This window comes from Lissotriton helveticus, chromosome 2_1 (genome assembly GCF_964261635.1).
Source record: "Lissotriton helveticus chromosome 2_1, aLisHel1.1, whole genome shotgun sequence".
Classification (NCBI taxonomy): domain Eukaryota; kingdom Metazoa; phylum Chordata; class Amphibia; order Caudata; family Salamandridae; genus Lissotriton; species Lissotriton helveticus.
In genome coordinates, this window is record NC_136059.1 from 195,491,616 (window position 1) to 195,512,836 (window position 21,221).

At 46.7% G+C, this 21,221-nt stretch overlaps 1 protein-coding gene across 4 annotated transcripts in view; it reads right to left on the reverse strand.

The window, feature by feature from the left end:
- Positions 1 to 21,221, reverse strand: part of NUDT2 (nudix hydrolase 2) — a 110,847-nt gene that overhangs the window by 53,515 nt on the left and 36,111 nt on the right. For 2 of the 4 annotated variants that reach the window (XM_078674712.1, XM_078674711.1), the window contains exon 2: positions 13,110 to 13,200. The exons of the other annotated variants lie outside the window; for them this stretch is intronic. The gene's annotated coding sequence lies outside the window, so the exon portion shown is untranslated. The remainder of the gene's footprint in view (positions 1 to 13,109; positions 13,201 to 21,221) is intronic. 4 annotated transcript variants of the gene reach the window in all.

The following is a 21,221-nucleotide window of genomic DNA, read 5'->3' on the forward strand; positions in this document are numbered from 1 at the left end:
ATAGTAAGCAACAGGCAAAATGCATTCCCATTGTAGCTTTCTGAATGTCCCCAAGATGCCTTTAGCAAACCAGACAATTGGGCTGTCTGGCAGGCTTCGACCTAAAAATTAGTTCCTAACACATGAATAGTGGAAGGATACAAGTCAACCAATTAAAAGGATAGTAAAGAGAATATGCTCCAGTGGAGGGACACCTAAGAAGAGGAAGGCTAGCCATCAATAAAGAAGCAAACAAAAGGACACAGACACCATCAATAAAGAAGCAAACAAAAGGACACAGACGCCATCAATAAAGAAGCAAACAAAAGGACACAGACATCAAAGTCAATCAATGGTAAGCATTGGCAGGCTCTAAGCCTAGTGCAGGATTTTGGTATGGTCTTTCGCAAACAGACTGCCAAGAGCGGTCTGAGGCAAGGCCTAAAAAAAGGAAGTGCTGAGGGGCCATGGCAGACCAGCTAAGTAGGATGAAGAACTATATTCTATACAGCAGTACAGAAGTAGGCAAGGATATCTAAAACTGGTGATGAGCAGCCAAGTCTGTACCTCTGGATACCATTCAGAAAGGAGCTTATTTATTTAGGAGTTACAAAGGCAGATTTTTGTCCAGTCTGTTTTTGAAAGGGGGATATGAAGGGTCTTGTCTAACATCTCGAGGATCAGTGTGCCAAATTCTGGGTGCAAATCCTGAGAAAGAATAGGATACAGTTGTGGTTTTGCTTCAATCAGTGCTGGGCAGAATGTGTTTGCACCAAAGCTTATGGTCACTTGAAAAGTTGAAAATATTTGGGCACATTAGATTACAAAGCCTTAAAAATAAGGCATGTCGAACTGAAAACGGAGGGAGCTTCAAATGGTAACCACAGGGGTGGTGTGTGCATGGGTGGCCACAACTAGCCCTGACCGAAGGCAGTTAGGAGTCTGTGGACTCAGTTTCCACTATTAAAGGAACAGAGTCTCTGCCAGTTCTCTCCATATCACATGAGAAGAGTAGTGCAGCAGTAATCATATCAGGCTAACATCACCATCCTGATGTGGTGATATCACATGTTCTAGGGCAGTGGTTCTCAAACTGGGGGGTCCTTGAAGCCTCCTCAGAGGGTCCGTGACTACATAGAAAATTAAATAATATTAAACAGATTAATATTGAAGAGAACATTTTAAAAATCCTATAAATGTGAAGGAATTTGAAATCTGGGTTCCAGTAATAATTAATTGTGGGTCCCCAGAGTTGAAAGGGTTAAGAACTACTGTTCTAGGATACAGAACCATCATGCAGTGTCTTGCTGAGAAAAAGCCCAATGTAGGGAAGTGCCCCCTTTTTGCATGATAACCCCCCCACCCGCCTCCACACACACACACACACACACACACACACACATTTTTTGCCTGTCATCTGATGCAACCTGACTTGATGTGCCGTGGGTCCCTGCCAATCAGGTTCCCAGGGTCTGTGTTCTTTCACAAGACTGTACCTCTGTACCCACAACTGGCACATCTCTGCCCACAGGTAAGCCCCTTGTAAAAGGTACCATTGGCATAAAGGGCACTGTGACCAAGGAAAGCCTCTAAGGGCTGCAGCACCTATTGTGCCACCCTTACCTTAGAGGCCCTGTACCTTAACATCCATAACCTGCCACTGCCGGCTGTGTGTTTTGGTGCATAGAAAAGTGAAGAGTTGACATGGCACACATCCGTGTGTGCCATGTCTGCAATCCACTGCCCAAGGCCTAGGTAAGTCACCCCTCAAGCAGGGTGCACATGATCTAAGGTGAGTGTACAGTCGCACAAGTCCTGTACCCCTACAGTGTCTAAACCCATTCTGAGACATTGTAAGTGTAGTAAAGCCATAAAGAGTATATGGTCCGGGAGTTGGTCCTTAAGAACTCCACAGCTTCATAATGGCTTCACTAAAAACTGGGAAGTTTGGTAGCAAAATTATCTGCACATTCAACCAACACTGATGCCAGTGTTGGATTTAATGTAAAATGCACTCAGAGATAATCTTAGCGATGCTCCCTGAAAACCGACCAGCCCTGGTGTGGTTCCTGAATGGCTACCCACCATTTGCCACCACCAGTCACGTTTCTGGACTCCTGGGTAAAGAGCCTCCACTCTCTGGGTCCAGAAACAAAGCCCATCCTGGGCAGAGGTGTCATGCCTCCTCCCCCAAGATGGGCTGGGTCCACAAAACGGGAAGCTTCACAGGCCTGCTGCCTTTGGACGATGTCCCTAACTTTTGCTGCCCCCAGCAACAGGCTCCCACTGGTTATGGCCCCCACTTTGGGCAGGAGAATCGGCGGGAAATCTAAGCCAGGAAGAGAGGTGTGCCCACCTTTGCCAACCCCACCCATCACGTGGGGGAGGCGAGGTAAAGCACAGATTTCAGTCCCCTCCATCTTGAAGATGAGGGGACTCAGCAAATTAGGTAGAGGCTAATGCGCCCTCCCACTGGAGGATGGCATAATAGGGGGTGTACCCACCTCAAGGAAAGGACCTATTGGTCTTGACCTGCACACCCCTTTAACGGCCCTAAATGTAGTATTGAGGGCAACCCTGAACCTTACCTCCTCAGATTCAAGAAAAAAAGAAGGACCGAAGGGCCATGCTTACCCAGGAAGGAGCAGACAACACCAACTCCCTTGGCCCCAGTCCTACCGGCCTGTCCCGTGTACAACCTACCTACAGCAAGAACCCTGGCGAGTCCCGCAGCTAGCAACCCTTAGAGCCCGGAGGACCTGCCCTGCGACCTTCCTACAGACAGTCTACTGTTAGCACTGGATTTGCTCAAGCAAAGATTCACCTCCAGAATCTGGATTCCGGCGACTACGCGATTCTGCACCCGACACCCACAGCCAAAGTGGCCCAACTCCCCAAGGTGGTTACCCAGCGATCCAGACTTGGGATCTGGTTATCCTCGATCTCCCTCAAACATCCAGACGACAACTGCAGCCTCAAACTGAAGGGTCCCCCCCCGACCAGAGCTGGTAAGCTCCCCCATGGCCTTGAGTGGCCCAACCAACGGCGTCCAGGCATCCCTCCAGATCCCAACTTACCTCTCCAGCCAGTGGTCGCCTTCAGGAAGCCTCCTTGCCCGAGCCTGCAACATCTTTTCGAAACTGGAGGTCTCCATTGGAAAGCACAGGGTCACAGACGTCCGTTTTGCACCCTGCAGCTCGTGTGCCGCTGGTGGTGCGGCTCCTGTGCTGGTCGCTGGCCCCTGAAGTCCTGACCTTAACCCCAGGAGCTTTGCTCCCACAACTGAGTGGCCTGCTCGTCAGCAGTCCCTAACCAAAGGCCCCCGTAGCCCCATTGGCTAACACTGGGCCCCTGTACTCTGAACCCCGCTGGTCCAGTGCCGCTGGTGGTGCAACTCGAATGCCCATGTAGACCTTGGGAACCTTGGTTCTAACCCCCAAAACTCACCCATGTAAGTCGTGTACTTAACTTCGAAACCACTAACACTTTCCCCACCAAAGAACCCATGTAAAGAGATTTTAGGCCTAAAATAATGTCTAGGTGTTGAACGGGGTTGCATGAAGAAAAGAGAATTATAATGCAAAGTATAAAAAGTCGTACTTACCTTGTATTTAGAGATCATAAGGTGTGGTATCAAGGCATACTACAGCCAGTACTCAAAGTAATCCTAAAGTAACCAAAAAGTAATCTGAAAGTACTTACTGTATAATACAAACTGCATTCCAAAAGTGATACAAACCTGTAACAACTGCAATTTCAAGCACAATTGCATTTCTTTGAACAGTCTTGCATTTGAAAGTATATTTTACTCACCTGTGCCAAGTCCTGCTTGGTGCCAAAATAAAACATAAGTGTACCTTTTTTTTATATTTACCTAATTGGTCTGGATTTTGTCTCCGAGTGTGTGCATCAGTCCTTGATTGAGTGAATACAATAAATGCATAATACACCCTCCTGATGACCGTAACTGCTCTTCCACACTACCACATAGAGAGCTGTTGGTACCTATCTAATTTAGCCTCTACTATACCTCTAGGGACTCCCTGGACTCTGCGCACACTATACCTTACTTTTGTATAGGATATGCAGAGCCAGCTTCCTACACCCAATAAAAAGCAAGTGGCAATTATTGGTCAATCGGATTCAACTTTCTTGCTAGGACCTATTTTTTAACATCATGTTTACAGTGAATAACTACTGACCAGTGGTAGGGGTGTACTAGCCAGTTCTTTACTGGCTTGAAGCAGATGTTCTAAAAGCGTCTACTTTTACTCCAAGATGAGCCCGGGTGAGACCTGTAAGTAAGGCATCAATTTCCATGAGGAAGTGGAGAAAGACTTTTCCCCCTGAACTGCGTCCTCAGGATAGCAGTGTGCGTGGTGGTCACTGGAAGGTTAAATGTACTATTCTAACTCCAGTCCTAGAATATTTGGGGAACGTTATAAATGTCCCAAGTATTTTTAAGACGGGTTGAAAAGCAATAATTTTGAATTGGAAAAAGTGATGCCCTAAGGTTGAAGCGCAGAGCAAGAAAACTAAGAATACCCACCAATAAGCCCTTGCTTCTTTACCCCTTCTTCTGCTAATACCTGCCTGAAAGCAACACTAACCTGGCGCACTCTCATGCCAGGGGTTGACCAAAACCACCTGCGGATTAACATCTGTGCTCAGTTCTTCAGGGTGGAACAGCAGCTTTCCCAGGATGTAGGGGGCATTCTATACGAGACAAGACTTAATGGAGGAAGCAGAACTCAATTCTACCGAAGTCTCACTGGTGGACATAAACTGTCAGCAGCCAATCGACAACGCACAGTTCAAATTCCTAAAGATGAGATATCCTAAATCCCATTACACTAGATATGATACACAACACACAAGGTAAGATGCAAGTGTCCCTCCTTTAATGAGGTTCAACTCGGCACCAAAACTACACGGAGCCAGTAATCCAGTGGTCTTACACTATATGCGAACCGGGGTGGATGCTAAAAACAGAGCTCCTAGCACAGTTTTCAAACAGCTGACATTCCCACGTAATCTGCAATCATGACGAGCTGGCTACATTTCAAACCTGCCCGCCGCAGTTGTTCTAAGCAGCTGCTCTGTATCAAATGTACCGGGCGTGGGCGAGCGGGCTTCTATATCTGGAAAAAAGGCACTTCCGCCATTCGGCCATTTATATTCCACGAATCAGATGACTTTCATGTGAGCAAACCTCCTTGTGCCCACGTGGTAGGTAAGCAGCGCCTACAGGGTAACTCAACCGACAATCTGCATTTCATGAAAACTGTCTCTTAAATACGGATTCGCTCTTCCTCCATAAATCAACTTATGTGTAGATCAACTTTCTGGGCCAAGTACACAAGATGCATTTTAGGTTGTTTGTGGCTACTGCGCATTCACAAAGGGCAGGGCCACAGAGCCTCCTCAAACAATGACATTTGCCTATTTACACGGGAACATTTTTACCGCAACAGATTGCACAGATATAATCACAAGGATTTATTTACCTTTAATGCCACAAACATGCAACTTCAATGTACTATGCAGAACACATTGTCAAGCGTTAATATTATCTCAACTGTACTTATTTCATCAACCTTGGAAGGATGAATGGCTAAACTGATAAAGTCCACAATTTGAGGCTGTGGCTTTCAGATCTCACAAGGGGGAGGGGGGGCACTAAACTATCGTGCCAGCTTTCTAGACGTGAGGAGGTTGCGGCCCATACACATCAATCGTTCACTATTAAAGCGTGTATTCCTTTAAAAAAATAAAAATCTGCCCATTCAAATAGGGAAAGTGATGCGAGTCACTTGCTGTGCAGGGATCACAGCCCCACCTCGACATTAGAAAATGTGGGTGCAGCAACCACAGTATTGCATCCATGGAATGTGCTGTAGGCAAGCTGTGCAGCTGCGGTAACTGAGAACACAACAACGCATAAATGTGAGGGGGAGGTTTTCTGTCTTGGCTTGTGCTGGTCCTCTGGGGACACAGGGCACAGGCCAATGCATTCAGCAGCCTAGTGGCAACAGTGAAGGGAGCTTGCGCACACCGGAGACCACACTGCTTGCTCGTCTCTTGCACAGAGACTGTTTGAACCCTGACCCAGGAAGAGTTACCACATGCAGACGTTGACAGAACAGCAAAACCACTAAGGATGAACCGAACAGAACCAACACCAAAAGTATGACTGAGCGACGCCATGTTGTAAGTGGGAGGGTAAAAAGAAACTGTTCTTCCAGGTTCATGGGGCAATTTCTTTCTCAAACTTGACAGAGTGGATACCAAGCCCTTGCAGTGGGAGTGGTGCAACTGGTTCATCTTTTCTATCCGAAGAGCTCGAATGGAGTCGATGAAAAGATGGCGTCAACGGTGCCCATTAAACTTTGATCACTCATTGTACTACTGATGCTATATCCGGCCTGCCAAGGACATGACTTATTCAGAAGTCACTGGCCGGCCAGTGTAGAGGAGCATTGTTCAGCCGGGTCCCTCGAGCGTTCAAGGAGTTTATAATCGTATTCTGAGGGAGAGGAGATGCGTGTAGCAGCAGCAGCTGGTGGTGGTTCAAGTAACTCCAGTGAGGAGGGATTCCTCAAACTCAAATGCCATCTCCGCTAGGATCTGCAGCGCAATACTCCATTGAGGGATTTACTAATAGGACTGCCTCTGGCTTTGAAAACTAACAACAAGGAGGAAATAAAGGCAAGAGACTAGTGAAAATGTAAAAAGGCTAGTCACAAACTATGACAAACAATGGAACATGAAGACTGCAAGAGTGAATGCCAATCTGACCAGAGGGGCAGCTAGGACAGAAGGGTTTCGTCTGACAGGAGTCTTTAACACGCCTTGCGCTTCGTCAACATTGGAGTGTGGTGTCGCTTTCTAAAGATCAAGTTAATACATTGCCCACCTGCTCTCCGTATTCATGCACACAGACCTCTGTTCATGGGGTTGCTCTGGGAGACTCGACAACAAAAGCCTTTGAAGAAGCGTGAGATTGTGCTGTCAACACTCCGGCCACTCGTCCAGCGGAGACCACCAGCCTCCCTATGGGGCACACCCGGCAACTCCGAAGCAGCGGCAAGACCTGCTCTCCCTCCTTCGCACTCAAAGCACTCGCTGGATGCTTCTGTGTAGTTGCTGTTGCAACAGTTGTATCTTCTGAATATTACTAGTTACTTTATGCTGGTGACACAACCGTGGATTGCACAGGCTGTCTATATGGAATCCAGAGACCAGTAGAGTGGTAAGTTCACGCATTTTAGAGAACATAGGACTTAAATGCAACTCCTTGCTCGTGGCTTGGTAATAGCGCCAAGAGACAAGGCTGTTAAAATGTTCTATATAAAAGTAATTAAAATTATTATTGACTATTAAAGATGGGTCTTTGTAAAGTAACTTTGGAAAATGCTGGTAACTTGAGCAAGTGTAAACAACCCTTAGTTATCTACCTCAGTAACGCATAGTAGCCCATCTGCATGCTAGTGATGGCCCATCACCCAACCAAGCCAATCCAAAGAAGTGTCTCAGTGGGATTTCAATGTTCAGCTGCAACAGCCAATACGTACTGCTGACATGGGGCCAGCCCGTCAACTGCAAGACAGTCAAAATTCTTTGATTTTTAGACATACTCCAACAGGTAGTGTAAATGTCCAACTTTCAGAGCATTTGCACAAAAAACCCCACAGAATTACGGATGGAACTTGATAACTGTAAATGTCCATGACTCCTACTTTATCCTCCACATGTACTCGCGTGGATTATATACATATTACGCACAGTGGATGTAAAAAAGTACATAGCAATTTTTTCCAACTTTTTTTCCAACAATGTAATACACTTTTCCCACTACAGAAATTCCCTCCTCTAAAGGGCACACCCCCACACCCCTTGGAGATGCTGCCTGCTCTTTCCCACCTTGATAAGAGTTAAGCCCTCAGCACACCTGCCACACAATTGTTTGTTATAAGATGTTAACACTTACCCACAAAAACGGATTGTCTTGTGTGTAACGTTTTTTAAACTGCTTTACTTTTTGTCCACAGCAGGCAGCTAGGACAAGGGAAATGTTATGTGTGTAAAAATGCCAGACTATGCATTAGTGTATGAATAGAGGACTCCTTAATAGGCGTCTGTACTTGGCTTGTTGATCTTAGGAATGACTAAATTAACGTTTTGAGAAGCAACTGGGTTAAAACATTAGACGAAGCAGTTAGACTTCAATATATAAGTTTGAGTAACTAGGCGAGGGAATGTTTGCTGAGTTCTTTTTATTGAGGATAAAAAAGACGGAAACCAAATTAAAGATTATTATGAAACCCTCAGTTCATCACAGGTGACTGTACGATTCTTACCAGCTAGGTGGGGGTACGTAACCATATAATGGTAGCGTGGAGTGTCTTTTTACAATGAAATGGCTAACCCCTGCAGTGGCTTAAACCTGTTTAGACAATGGATTGGAGGCGTGCTAGGTAAACTGGTTATTAAAGTTTCCATGGTATCTAGCTGATCTCACGACTTGTATGCTGCTAGTTGTGTGTATTTTATTACATGCACGAAGAGAGTGGGTTTAACACCAAGTACGTGTTGCACCGGGTGACTTTTACGGGTTGCGCCCACAATTGGGGGGATTTTACATATATTTTGCAATGTTTGCACGGCTTGTTTGGGATGGGCATTAGGGCATATGATCTTAACACAATGAAATAACGTCTTTATCTAACGTTCCTATACCTTGAACATGATAAGGATATTCTCACAGTAGGAGTAGCACAAGCCAGCATTCGCTGTGCAGTGGCACCTGTGGTGCACAGCCTGGCTTTTCAGTGCATAGGGAGCGTTAAAAGCGCAGCCCCGCCCGTGGTAGGGGAATGCCGCCCCCCAGGGCAGGGTCACAGGGCCGGCCTCAGCTGTGCTTTCCAGTCACCGTAAGAGTAAGGTGACCCCGGCTCCACTCTCCACAGCTGCCGTGCATGGGTCAGGCTCTCAGGAGCAGAGGGGTTCACCCGCACCGGCGGCGCCCTTCATTTGAAGCGCCCCTCCCGGCGGGAGGGGGGAGAGCTTGTGTGGACACAGGTGCGGAGCCCGCACCTCATCCATTGGTGAGCACCCCCGGATGGAGCTCGACTCCGCCACACGAATGGATGGACACACGGACACTACGGTTCTATTGTGAAGCGCTCGGACACCTTTAAGTAAAGTCAGCGCTAAATAAAAATGCATTAAATAAATACATGAAAACAGTCATTCTTACATTAGGGAAGCTGTCAGTCGGTCCCGCCGGCTGGTGTCAGCTCTTAAGGTTCCAGGTCCATAGCGCTGCGAGCCCAGACAAGGCGTGCTGCGCCCACCACACAACCAACTCACGTGTGACTGCTGGGCAGGGCCTGGCCAGCGTGCTGCTGTCTGACGGGCTTCCACAAGCACACTGGGCTACCGGCCACGCCAAGAAACCTCTGGCAGGCTGGGAAGGAGTCAGTGGCACGCCGAGCAGCCATGAATGTACAACGGACAGGGCCGTCTCTGGGCCTGCTCACAGGCCTCTTCGAGGCTCTAGGTTGAGGCGAAGGATCCCAGTTCTCGTGAAGTCCAGACTACGCCTGGCTGCTACTGCGGCCAGGACTAGTCCTGGTGGAAAAGTAGGTATTTGGAAGACTCCTAGGCGCCTCTGCTGCCTGATTTGGTAGGAGCAGCCCTTTCAAGCAGGCGCCGGACAGTCTAGCTTCTAGGGAGGTTCATGAATATAGCAATGATCTTGATTTCAATGCATCACGTCATCCTGATGTTTTATCTATCACCTAGAAGAATGCTGGGATCTGTAGTTTCAAACTCTCAGCTTCAAAACCTGGCTTGTTAGAAAGTCATCCTTTATACAGGCGGTCAAGATGATAGCTATGCAAATTTAACCTGCACCCCCCATATACTCACTACAATCATGGTTTAATGTTGGGTGTACATGAATAAATTCCCAAAAACCACTACTGTGCTCACGGTTCACTGCAGCTATGAGGGGGGGAAACATATCACCCAGCAGCAGCATGCATGGGGTCCTCACTCAGCTCATTGTGAAAAACAATTTTTTAATGTAATTGTACAGTATTCACTCAACATTCTTTGTTGAACAATCTCCCAGCCCCTTCTGTAATGTGTGATTACAATAAAACGCAGCTCTGGCCAATGTATACTGCCCATTCTGCTGTATATCACGGACATAATCTCCCCGCATGCCATCGCATCCACCAACTACACCCTACTGGGAGACCTCAACTTCCACCTCGACAACCAACTGGACCCCAGCACCACATCCCTCCTGGACACTGCGGGGACCCCACGGACCCCTGTCCCCACCACATTTTCAACAGAGCCGCCGATACCATCGCACCCATGCTCTGCCACACCATCAACCGCTCCCTGGCAACTGCCACGTTCCAAGACGACCGGAAACACACCAAGGTCAACCCCCTCCTGAAGAAACCCATGCAGACCCCACCGTCCTAAAAAACTACAGACCCATCTCCCTGCTCCCGTTCCCAGCGAAAGTTATTGAGAATGCGATCAACAGCCACATTCATCGAAGAGCACAACATCCTCGACTTCTCCCAATCTGGCTTCAGAAAAAAACACAGTACGGAAACCGCCCTCCTCGCTGCAACAGATGACATACGCACCCTACTCAACAAAGGAGAAACAGCAGCCCTCATCCCCCTCGACCTCTCAGCAGCGTTCGACACAGTCTCTCACCGCACCCTAATACGCAGACTCCACGACGCAGGGATCCAAGACAAGGCCCTCAACTGGATCTGATATTTCCTCTCCGGCACAACGCAGCGGGTCAGACACCCTCCTTTCCTTTCCTACCCTACACCTACCACCTTGCAGAGTCCCCCGGGGGTCCTCCCTCAGCCCTACACTCTTCAAGGTGTACATGGCTCTGCTCGTCCCCATCGTCAGAACCTACAGACTCAACATTGTGTCTTACGCAGACGACACCCAACTCATCCTATCCAACGAACCCAATACCGCCAGACACAATTTTCGAGAAGGCATGGAAGCCGTCGCCAAATGGATGAAAACCAGCTGCCTACAACTAAACATCAACAAAACAGAAGTACGCATCATGGGCCCAAACCCCGACGCATGTAACAACACTTGGTGGCCCTCAGAAGCCTGCCCATCCCCCCGGACTCACCCTGGACTCCGAGCTCAAAATGGACCGTCAGATCAACTTCGTCTCGTCCTTCTGCTTCCACACCCTCCGCCTTCTACGCAAGACCTTCAAATGGATCCCCCTCCAACACAGAAAGACCGTCACTCACGCCCTGGTCACCAGCAGACTAGACTACGGCAACGCACTCTACGCCGGAATAAACAAAAACCTCACCCGCAAGCTACAGAGCATCCAGAACGGCGTCGCAAGACTGGTCCTCGACCTGCCAAGAGACTTCCACATCTCTCAGCACCTGCGCACACTCCACTGGCTCCCCATCGAAGCTAGAGTCACCTTCAAGATGCTCACCCACGCCCACAAGGCCCTCCACACACCGGACCAGCATACCTGAACAGCCGACTCAAATGCCACGCACCCCTGAGGACCCAACGATCTGCCCAGCTCTCCTATGCCGTGGACCCCGCACAAGAAAGACCAGATTGGGAGGCCGCTGCTCCTCCTTCCGCGAGGCCAGTGCCTGGAACGCCATGCCACTCCACCTCAGACAGACAACATCACTCCCCATCTTTGCAAGAAACCTCAAAACCTGGCTCTTCGACAGACCCTCCCTCCCCCCTTTGATGGACTGGTGCCTGCTAACCTCCCTCCCCCCCCCCCAGTGCCTTGAGACCCTTACAGGTGAGTAGTCGTGCTTAACAAATGCCTGATTGATTGATTGATATAATACAACATTTCCAAGATTTCTTGGATGATGCCCAAAAGGCACCTGGCAAAGTGATTTTCAAACGATGCGCACTCTGTCCAAAGTTACTGGCCGAATGGGCTTTAAAAACACACGATTTACCTTAATATTTTCCAGTGACTCCTTAGCGAAAAAGTCCTTGACGCAATAACTACCATGTAGCCACCTGTCATGGGCCACACCTACAGCATTTATTTTAATTCAGCAACACGTAATTTTCTAAGGCTTGTCATTTTTATTACCTCATTATAAGAAATCTTGTTAATTTTTGACCAATGTTGCCAGTCTGGAAGTACTGAAAATGCACCATTTATTAGAAGGGCTCACAGACTATAACTAGGATATACTCCATTCTTCCAGCAAAGAAGCCTTCAACATAGGCAGTTCTGTCCAGTGCTATTGGCTTATAGGCTCTAAATGCACCAGTTACCACAATATAACCCTACAAGTAATTGGATGAGACAACTAAAGCAGTCATTAAATCATACCGACTTTCGACCGATGTTACAAACCCAATGAACTTTAAAATGCACCATTTACTAAAAACTGAGTCTACAGTTCCTTGAGCGGAGATCCGCATAATCCTCCTATAAACTAATCTTATTTCTGCAATATGTACTTCTTAACCCAAGTTTTTTTTTTTTTAAATGCACCATTTACCAGAACAGTTCTTAAAAATTCCTAGGGTAGACACATGCAAAGAGTAATTCATAGCCATATGACCATTGTTGGGGGGAGTTGGGTGGGTCGTGAGGGGTTAGTGGGGAGGCTGGTTCCAGAGAGACCCAATAAAGCCACCTGTAAACCTTATCCAGATCGGTCTAATGCTACCCTGTACAATGTGGTTAAAAAAGCAATATCCCGCTCGGCACCCCGTAAAATCTTCTAAAATGTTTGGAATTGCACAAAAACGGTTTTAAAACCCCAGCAATGGAAAACTCCCTATTAGTTAATCAACTTGCATTTTGCTTTTCGTATTGTGCCAATTTTATACATAGCCTATTCCGTCGCCTTTGATGTTATCCAGACTCACTCTCATGTTTGCCACAGGTAAGCAAGGATTCACAGAAGGACTTGGCTTGTGTTTTTTAAGGTCCTTTTTAGGTCTGGCCTGGACAGCGCATGCATGCACGGTCGTTCGAGATCCTCTTCTACTTTTTTTTTTACTCAAAAAAAGGCTGAGAGTTGGAGTTCATGTCACTCATTGTTGCTTACCTTCCCCTCCTGTAGTAGCTTTAACAATAAGCGGTCCCACTTCCCAGTTCTTGCTTGCCTGTCCCTCGACTCCGCTATCGCTTACCTGCCACTAAAAAAGAATGCAATGGCCGCATCAGAGAGCTTTCATTTTCTGTACCATCAACATGAATGAAATTAAAGAAAATAAAAGCGGTGTGTCGCGGTCATCAGTTTTTTTTCTTTACCTTCAGCTATATTGCACAGCAGCCAACCTGCTATGCAACACAGCTAAAAACACATTGACAAGGGCAACAGATTTCATGTAGGCGAGGACTACTGGCTTTGCCGTTACTAGTTTGTTCTTCTTATGAGAAAGCTAGGCACCTGTTAACCTCAGTTTCAGTTTCTCTCACATGTACTTTCATTCAAAGCAATGTATGAAGAAATCTATAAAACTAATACAAACTGGGGGAGGGTATTAGCGTTAGATGTTCACCATAATGCACTTTGCTGGTTTTGCCAACTAAACTTGTGCAGACTTCAATAGGCAAATGGGTATTTTTGTCGGTAGTTCGGACAAGTGACTATCAAGTTCAAGCCTTCGTTTTTCAGAATTTCTCTCAACATTACCCACCCTACCCACAAAAGTACTTTGTGTTGCTGCAGAAATATCATCCTAATATTGGTTCAAAATGTTGAGTTATGCGAGAGGCAGTGTAAGGGAATGGACCCCATAAAAATGTTTACCTCACAAGTGAAGTTTTTGTGTGTATCAATTCAATAATGTAGACAGCTCCAAGACAAGGTTGTTTCATTGGTTATGTAGAGCTGAAAATCCGAACATAGACGAAATTTGGTAGAAAAAACATACTTGTGGATGACCTTGAAAAAATAAGCCCATGTGAGTGGACCAGAGTGGGTCAGTTTCATGAAAACGTTTAAGGCCTTCCGATGTATGTGCTAATACGGTTTGAGAATAACGGGCCACCCCTCCCCACACATTTTATGGTAACCATGAATCTTCTCCATATATATTAGCTATTACTCTGAGAGCCTCGACCCTAAAAAACGTAATTAAAAAAAAAATCAAATTGCAGGGAGATTTAGCAGGCTAAGCATCTGTTGCTGTCATCTAGTGTGACCAGCAGATCACCAGTCTGAACCCTTGGAAGGCCAACTGAACTTTTTAGTTTTCCCAGGTAGATAATAAGCTCAGCATCAATAAACTGGGTGATATTAAGATTTGTTATTCACAGAGATTTGAAATGGGGAAAAGTTGCACAAGTTCGAGTGCATTGCTTGCCTACTTTCAAAAGAAGGAAAGAACGGTCTGTTTTTTACATGTTTTTTTAAATAGTTTTCTCATTTATGAAGTCACTACACCGCGAGTTGTCTTGCTTCTCCTTCTGTTGTGTACTCGGGTTCCTAATTTTCAGCCTTTGTACCCTTGGTATAAACTCTCTTCTCCCATGGTAGGGTATATAACTACATGAGACACAAACTAACCTTTCTTGAGGGATTCACCATCAAGTCATATTGCATTGCAACCTGCCTACCAAAGCACAACTTCGCTTCACCCAGGACTACTGATGGACCATAACAATATCAGAATAAGGCAACTTGACTTAACATGAATTAGGTTTTAGGACTTTCCACCGTGGAGAGGTACATGACACACGCAGGGCGCTGGCCAATTCTAATCTTTTAGAGATCCCACATCTTCTTACTATACCCACTTCAGAGCATCAAACTTGTCCGATGTATTGAGAACTGTAAGCAGTATGCAGCAATGATATCTTAGGTCTCCCCATATCCTCCATCATTAGTATCGCTTCAAGTGGGGTGAAGTCTAGGAGGTCTGTCAAGTCTTAAATGTAAAGGTATATGGCTTGTCGAAGTTACGTGTATCTGAAGAATTGGTGTTTGTTGATGAAGTATTACTGGCGTTCCATGAAGAAGCATAAAGCAATGCAAAACATCATGTTGCCCAATTTAGAAATTCCAATAGCATCCTAGCCTTGAAAGCCTGTAGATCATGTACCCTCATCAGCCTGCCCAGCCACCCCACCGCTTGCTGTCTCCCCAGCTATAGATGCAGCACAATGACTTCTTGACTCCTTAGTCCGGGACATTGTTGCTGCCCTTCACGGGAACTTTGATGTCCTATGGCACAATAGACAAGAGAATACCAGAGGAGGAGGCGGAGCCACACATCTACAATAAACGGCTCCTGGTAACCAAGATAGTGGTAGACAGCACTGATAGCACGGACCTCCTAGGGATAAAAATCTCTTTCAAATCCTTCGGTTTAGCCCTCATGGCGGCATACCGCTCTCCTCGAGCTACCCCTAGGTTCAATGAGGCATTCTCGAAGATTATTAGTGATCTCCGCGCCTGGTACCAACGTCTCCTAGTGGTAGGAGATTTCAACTACCACTGGGATAAACTTCCAAGACAGCTATCTGCCAGCACATTTGAGGGAGTAATGAGCTCGATGGGGCTCTGCCAGCTGGTGGACTACCCCACCCATGTTAAAGGCCATATCCTGGACCTCATTTGGATGACTGAGCCACAGGTGAGTTTCACAGACATCAGCCCATGATCAGACCACTCACTAATTAGCTGCTGGGTTCCGCTAACTAGTCAACTGCCACATCCACCACCAGAGTGGAGAGTGGTGCGCAGCTGGAACAAGATTGAGTCTGATAGTCTAATCTCAGTACCTCCCTTAAAATATTCACAAAAGGTAACCTCGACCTGGAGAGTGAGGCCTTAACTGGTAACTTAAGTAAGGCCATAGATCAGGGGGCACTGGCACGAAAGGGAAGAGTTAAGAGTGAAGGGCAAGGGAGCCCCCTGGTTTAACGAGGACCTGTGGAGAAGGAAGCAAACCCTTTGTCAAGCTGAGAGGCTATGGCGTAAATTATACCTTCCAGCTGCACTTGCTAGTTATAAAGCTACGCTAATTCTTTACAAAAAGGCCATTATGACCAGAAAGGCTAAATATTATGAGGCAAGAATCACAGATGCTATAAACAAACAAAGGGAAACGTTCAGAATCCTCAAAGAGCTTAGCCAGAAGTCAGAACAGATAATGGCGACACCATAGTTTAGAAAAGATCTATGAGAAACTATGACATTTTTGAAGAACAGTTTGTTGTCTGTCAGCTATACAGAGAATATACAGCTGGCAGAACTTTAAAAAAGTATGTATCCAATTTTGTAAAGCTTGGTAGCTGCCAGTGCAGGCCCATGAAGACCACTCTCGGTAAAAATGGCATAGCTATGTTCCTTCATTCACAATCGTAGACTGCTATATGAACGAAGAAGATAATCTGAAATCTTTCAGCACTGCAATAAAGTGGACTGTGCACCTGTGCTCTGTGCGTAGGGGTTAAAATTCTCTCTCTCACATTCTAGCTCTTCTTTTTGTCATTTCCTGCTCCTTTTTAGGTCGAGCCTGGGCAGCGCATGCGCTGCTCTGCAAGGCATTCTGTATTCAGGTATGGACTTGAAGCCCCGCTCACTCTCCCCCCATATTTTTTCATTGGCTTATGTCACTGTCCTTTGGAAACTGTGGCTTTTCATTGGTCAATAGGCTTAGTAGCCCCTCCTTAGTACCAACTTTTATCATTTTGTAACCTCCTATGAGGACACCCCCTTTTACACGCGTTGTTGCTCAGTAGGCTTTATTTACAGCCTCCGAGCACTATTTCGTTTAATGCTATCAACATGCCTGCTGATGCACGCAGGACATTCTCTCTCGCAACACTTTATTTTTTATAAATAGCATGCCATGCCACGCCGATAGTGGTGGCCATGCCTTATCTTTATGTGCTGCACCAAAGGCAGCTGCATGTTTTTTAAAAAATGTATTACATTATTATATATATTTTTTAAATTGTTCCATGCCGCCGCACTTGCACTCAAATGGCGGCCGCGCCCCTTACCTTAAACAAGCTGAGTCTAAGGAAAAATAGTCAGGTCATCAAGGCCTTACGGAAATTAAAATGAGCTTCCAGGCAGGAGATAGAGTAAGAGAGAATATTCCAAAGCTTAGATGCAGCCACAGCTAAAGCTCTCTCTCTCCATCTTGCCCTCCGAAAGCTAGGAATAACCAACAGATTTTTTCAAGCAGAAAGCAACTGTCTAGATGGTACATATCGTTGAAAGAGATGCTTAACTCCCTCAGGGCTTGTATTGTGAAGTGCCTTATGGACAATGCATAAGGCTTTGAAGGTAATTAGTTTAGAGGCAGGGAGCCAATGGAGTTTCCGAATAGCAGCAGAGACTGAATGAGATTTAGGAAGATCCAGATTGAGTCATTCTGCAGCATTCTTGACAAGCTGCAACTTGTCTATGGCTGTCTTTTTAATGTCGAGGTAGAGCACATTGCAGTGATCCATCCTGGTTATAATCCGTGCCACAGCCGGTTGTTTACATGCAGGAAAGGAAATAAAGAGAAACACATTTCCAAGCGTCTTAATCACCCAGAAGCAGGATGATACCGTCCTATTAACTTGGAGATTAAAGGACAGATCAACCAGAACACCAAGATCTTTTGCAGAGTCAGCAGGACTGGTAAGTTGACCCAGCATTTCTGGCCACCAAGAATGGGTCCAAATAGATTGTGGGCTACACAAGATCAAAACCTTGGTTTTATCCCTATTCAGTCTGAGGTCGTTTGTTACCATCCAGGTGGCCACAGGCCACAGCCTGCATGCAGTTGTTAAAATTGGTGGCGGAGGCCTCTATGTCCTTTGTGATATACACAATTATTTGTGTGCCATCAGCATAGGATAAAGCCAGTCGCCCAAAAGATATAATCAGTTTGTCTAGCAGAGAGACATATATGTTAAACAAAGATGGGTTCAGGGATGAGCCCTGCGGAACCCCACGTAGCTATGGGTGCAGAGTAGAACTAGTCCACCACTGCTCACTTTGATATATCCGTCAGGAAGGATGACAGAACCTTCATGGCTGAATCTGTGACCCCAATTTCCTGTAAGCGATAAACCATCCTGGTAGAAGAGAGGGTGTCAATGGCTACGTATAGGTCCAACAGGGTCAGCTCCGCAGCCTCTCCAGCATCAACCATGGTACGGATGTTATTGACTGCGGATAGTAGTGCAGCCTCTGTCCCTTGGTTATTCCTAAATACATACTGGAATGGGACCAGCAGATGCTGTTGTTCCAAATAAGTCATCAACTGGATATTTAGATGTTTCTCCAGGATCTTGGCGGGGACAGTTAACAAGGAAATGGGCCGATCGTTTTTTTAATTAAGAGTAGCCTAAGTTAGGTTTTTTAAGCAGGGGCTTAACAATCGCAGTTTTCCAGCTTTGAGGCTAGCATCCAGAGATAGCTTTATTAAGAGTTGCTGTGAGGTGGGGAATAAGGATATCCCCTCCCATCTACATCTGTTTGGGAGAACAGGGATCAAGCGGGGAGCCTGATTTAACACTTCTGAGAAACTGTTCGGTCAGTTAATGGGACAGAGGGGGAAAAGCAGAAAAACAATAATCCCTGTTCTTGGTCTGTGAAATGCAAGGGAATGTTTTATTCTTTTGGGCAGAGATGTAGGGCTCAGAATTGAGACTGTCCAAGGAATAATAGAGGTCACAAATTTTGGAATTAAACAATGTTGCCATACGGTTACAGAACACCTGAAAGCTCTCAGAATTAGATGAGACAGTAGGTGTTGATAAAAGATTGTTCCGTTTAAAGAGATCCCAGGAAGACTTGATTGATGCAAACTTATCATTGCAGTACAGAGATTTCTGTAGCCTCACAGTTGCCTTATATTCTACCAGAATGGCCTTAAAGCTGAGAGGTACATAGTGTTTACGCCAAGCATGCTCTTGGCGGTGACAAGCTTGCCTGTGTATTCTCAGCTTCTCTGAGAAGCAGGGAGAGGTGGGTTTCTGCCTACATACAAATAGTTATTTAAAGGGAGCAAGAGTCAGTGGCTGCCGTAAGCCATGACGAAAACTCGGTGGCTGCCAGATCAGTGTCATTATGGTCTGTCCAGTTTTGATTCTGAAGAGCCCATAAAAAGGATTCCTTACTTATACCTTTCCACTTTATTTTAAACACCTTATTGATAGCCCCCAGAGCAGTTTCATGTATGGAGGGAAAGGAAAGGGACAGCATGGTGGTCAGACCAAATGAGGGGGAAGAGGTTAATTAACCCTAAGAAGGTGGTCATTGGAGAAAATGCCACCAAGAATGTGTCCGGCATGATGGGTAGCTGTCCTTACTGAATGTCCAATCGTCCACAACATAGCATTGTATCTTTAAAATCCTGCGTAAACTTTATAAAGATCGCTGTCTAAATGAAAGTTAAAATCTCCCAAAAGGGTGAGATTAGGTTTTCCAAGATAGGATTCTATTAGGTGAGCGAACTCCAAGGTGAAGGAAGACCTATGTCTAGGCAGCTGGTAGACAAGGGTTCCAGCAAAGGATTTGGTCAGCAGCACTTTTAGTGAGAAGAATAGTGCTTCACGGGGAGTTGTAGGGATAGGCATTGGCTCTGTAAAACAAGTATAGGAGGTCTTATATATAATGGCCGATCCCCCCTCTCTCTCAATTCGACCGGTTCTATGAAGTCGGGTGATGGTATATCCTGGAGGAATAGCATCTACCAGATTAGAACACGAAGAGTCCTTAGCCCAGATCTCTGCAACGAACACCCAGTGTGGCTCATTGAAAGCAATAAACTCCGCCATCTCAATTTTTTTTTTAATAAGCGATCTGGCAATAATGAGAAATCCAGAGTGGGTATTCTCAGCTGAACAAGGAAGGAGACAAGCATCCTGAGATATTGTCGACCCCAGTGCCAAGGAGGGGAGCTGAAAGTTGCAAGCAGGGCAACCAATGAGGTGATCAGTCAAGGCCTCTCCCAAGCCAAGGGAAAAATGACAGGCTGCTATATTACCCTGTTCCCGTATTTTAAGGTGCTGTTGTCTGGATTAAATCAGGAAGTGGGCCTTTTCCCTGATGCACAGCGCAGTACGGGCGCAGATGGGCTTGCCTGTGGCACGTGTCTCCAGCATGCCAATTGATGGCCGTTCCTTAAAGCACTAGGCTACAAACTCAGCCGGAAGTACCCCTGACTAATCAGAGCGACTCCAGTTCCCTCCGCTCAATTGGCACAGATCGCCGCAGTAGATCAGGTAAGGAGCTTAAAGGTAAAGTGAGCTAAATTAAAAAGCGTAAAAACAAAAAGAGCACTGCAGGGAGTTATTTAATACAAAGATGTGGTGCAAGAATAAAAGTGCTGAACAAGGGACACACACATACACACAAGCAGCCTACTATGCTGGAGTAGTGGATGATTATGTCTTGAATTGCTCTGGGAGTTGGGAGAGTTACTGCAAATTGAACTAATGTAGAAGATTTTTGAATGCTGAGGTTGAAGTGTCCACAGTATAATGCCATTTTAAGTTGAGGTGCCCAGGGAAGAAGTTAGGAGTACTTGAAATCAATTACTAAATGATCTCTTCATTAAAAACATTATGGGGGGAGGGGGCGTGGCCGGGCAAGATGGCCGAGCAGACGTGACCTGCTTCGGCTCCCGGTCCGCGCGGCGCTCAGCGGGCTTTCCTGGAGGCAATTCGGAACGTAGCTTGCCAATCTGGGGCGCTACTGATGGCGGACTGTTCGGGCAGTGTTGAGCCACCTCTCATGTGAACGGAGAGGTCCGGGAGCTCCGCTTTTCACCCGCCTACTCGGCGCTGAACCCTGAGCGCAAAATGGCGGCTGGAGAGTGAGCCGAGACGTCCACCGGGAGCACCGGCCACAGACTTCCTCGACCCAAGAGGTGAGCGACAGACCGGCGGTGCTACCCCAACACCTGGGGGTTCCCACTGACATCCGGCTACCGACAGGCTGGCCCTGGGAAGTACAGAGACGGCACCCCCGATGCCTGACTCTAAGATGGCGGCCGCTGGGACGCTCTGAATGCACGCCGGCCTCGTGGGGCTCTGCGGGGTCTCTGCACTCCGGAGCCTAGCCTAAATGTTTGCGAGGCGCCCAGCAAGGCAGCGCAGACGATTCCTGAGCACCGACCACTCGGATTAACGGCGGATCCTGGGAGGAATGCAGCTCCGACGGGGCCTATGCCGGGAAGCCTTGGGGGCGACGCGCCGA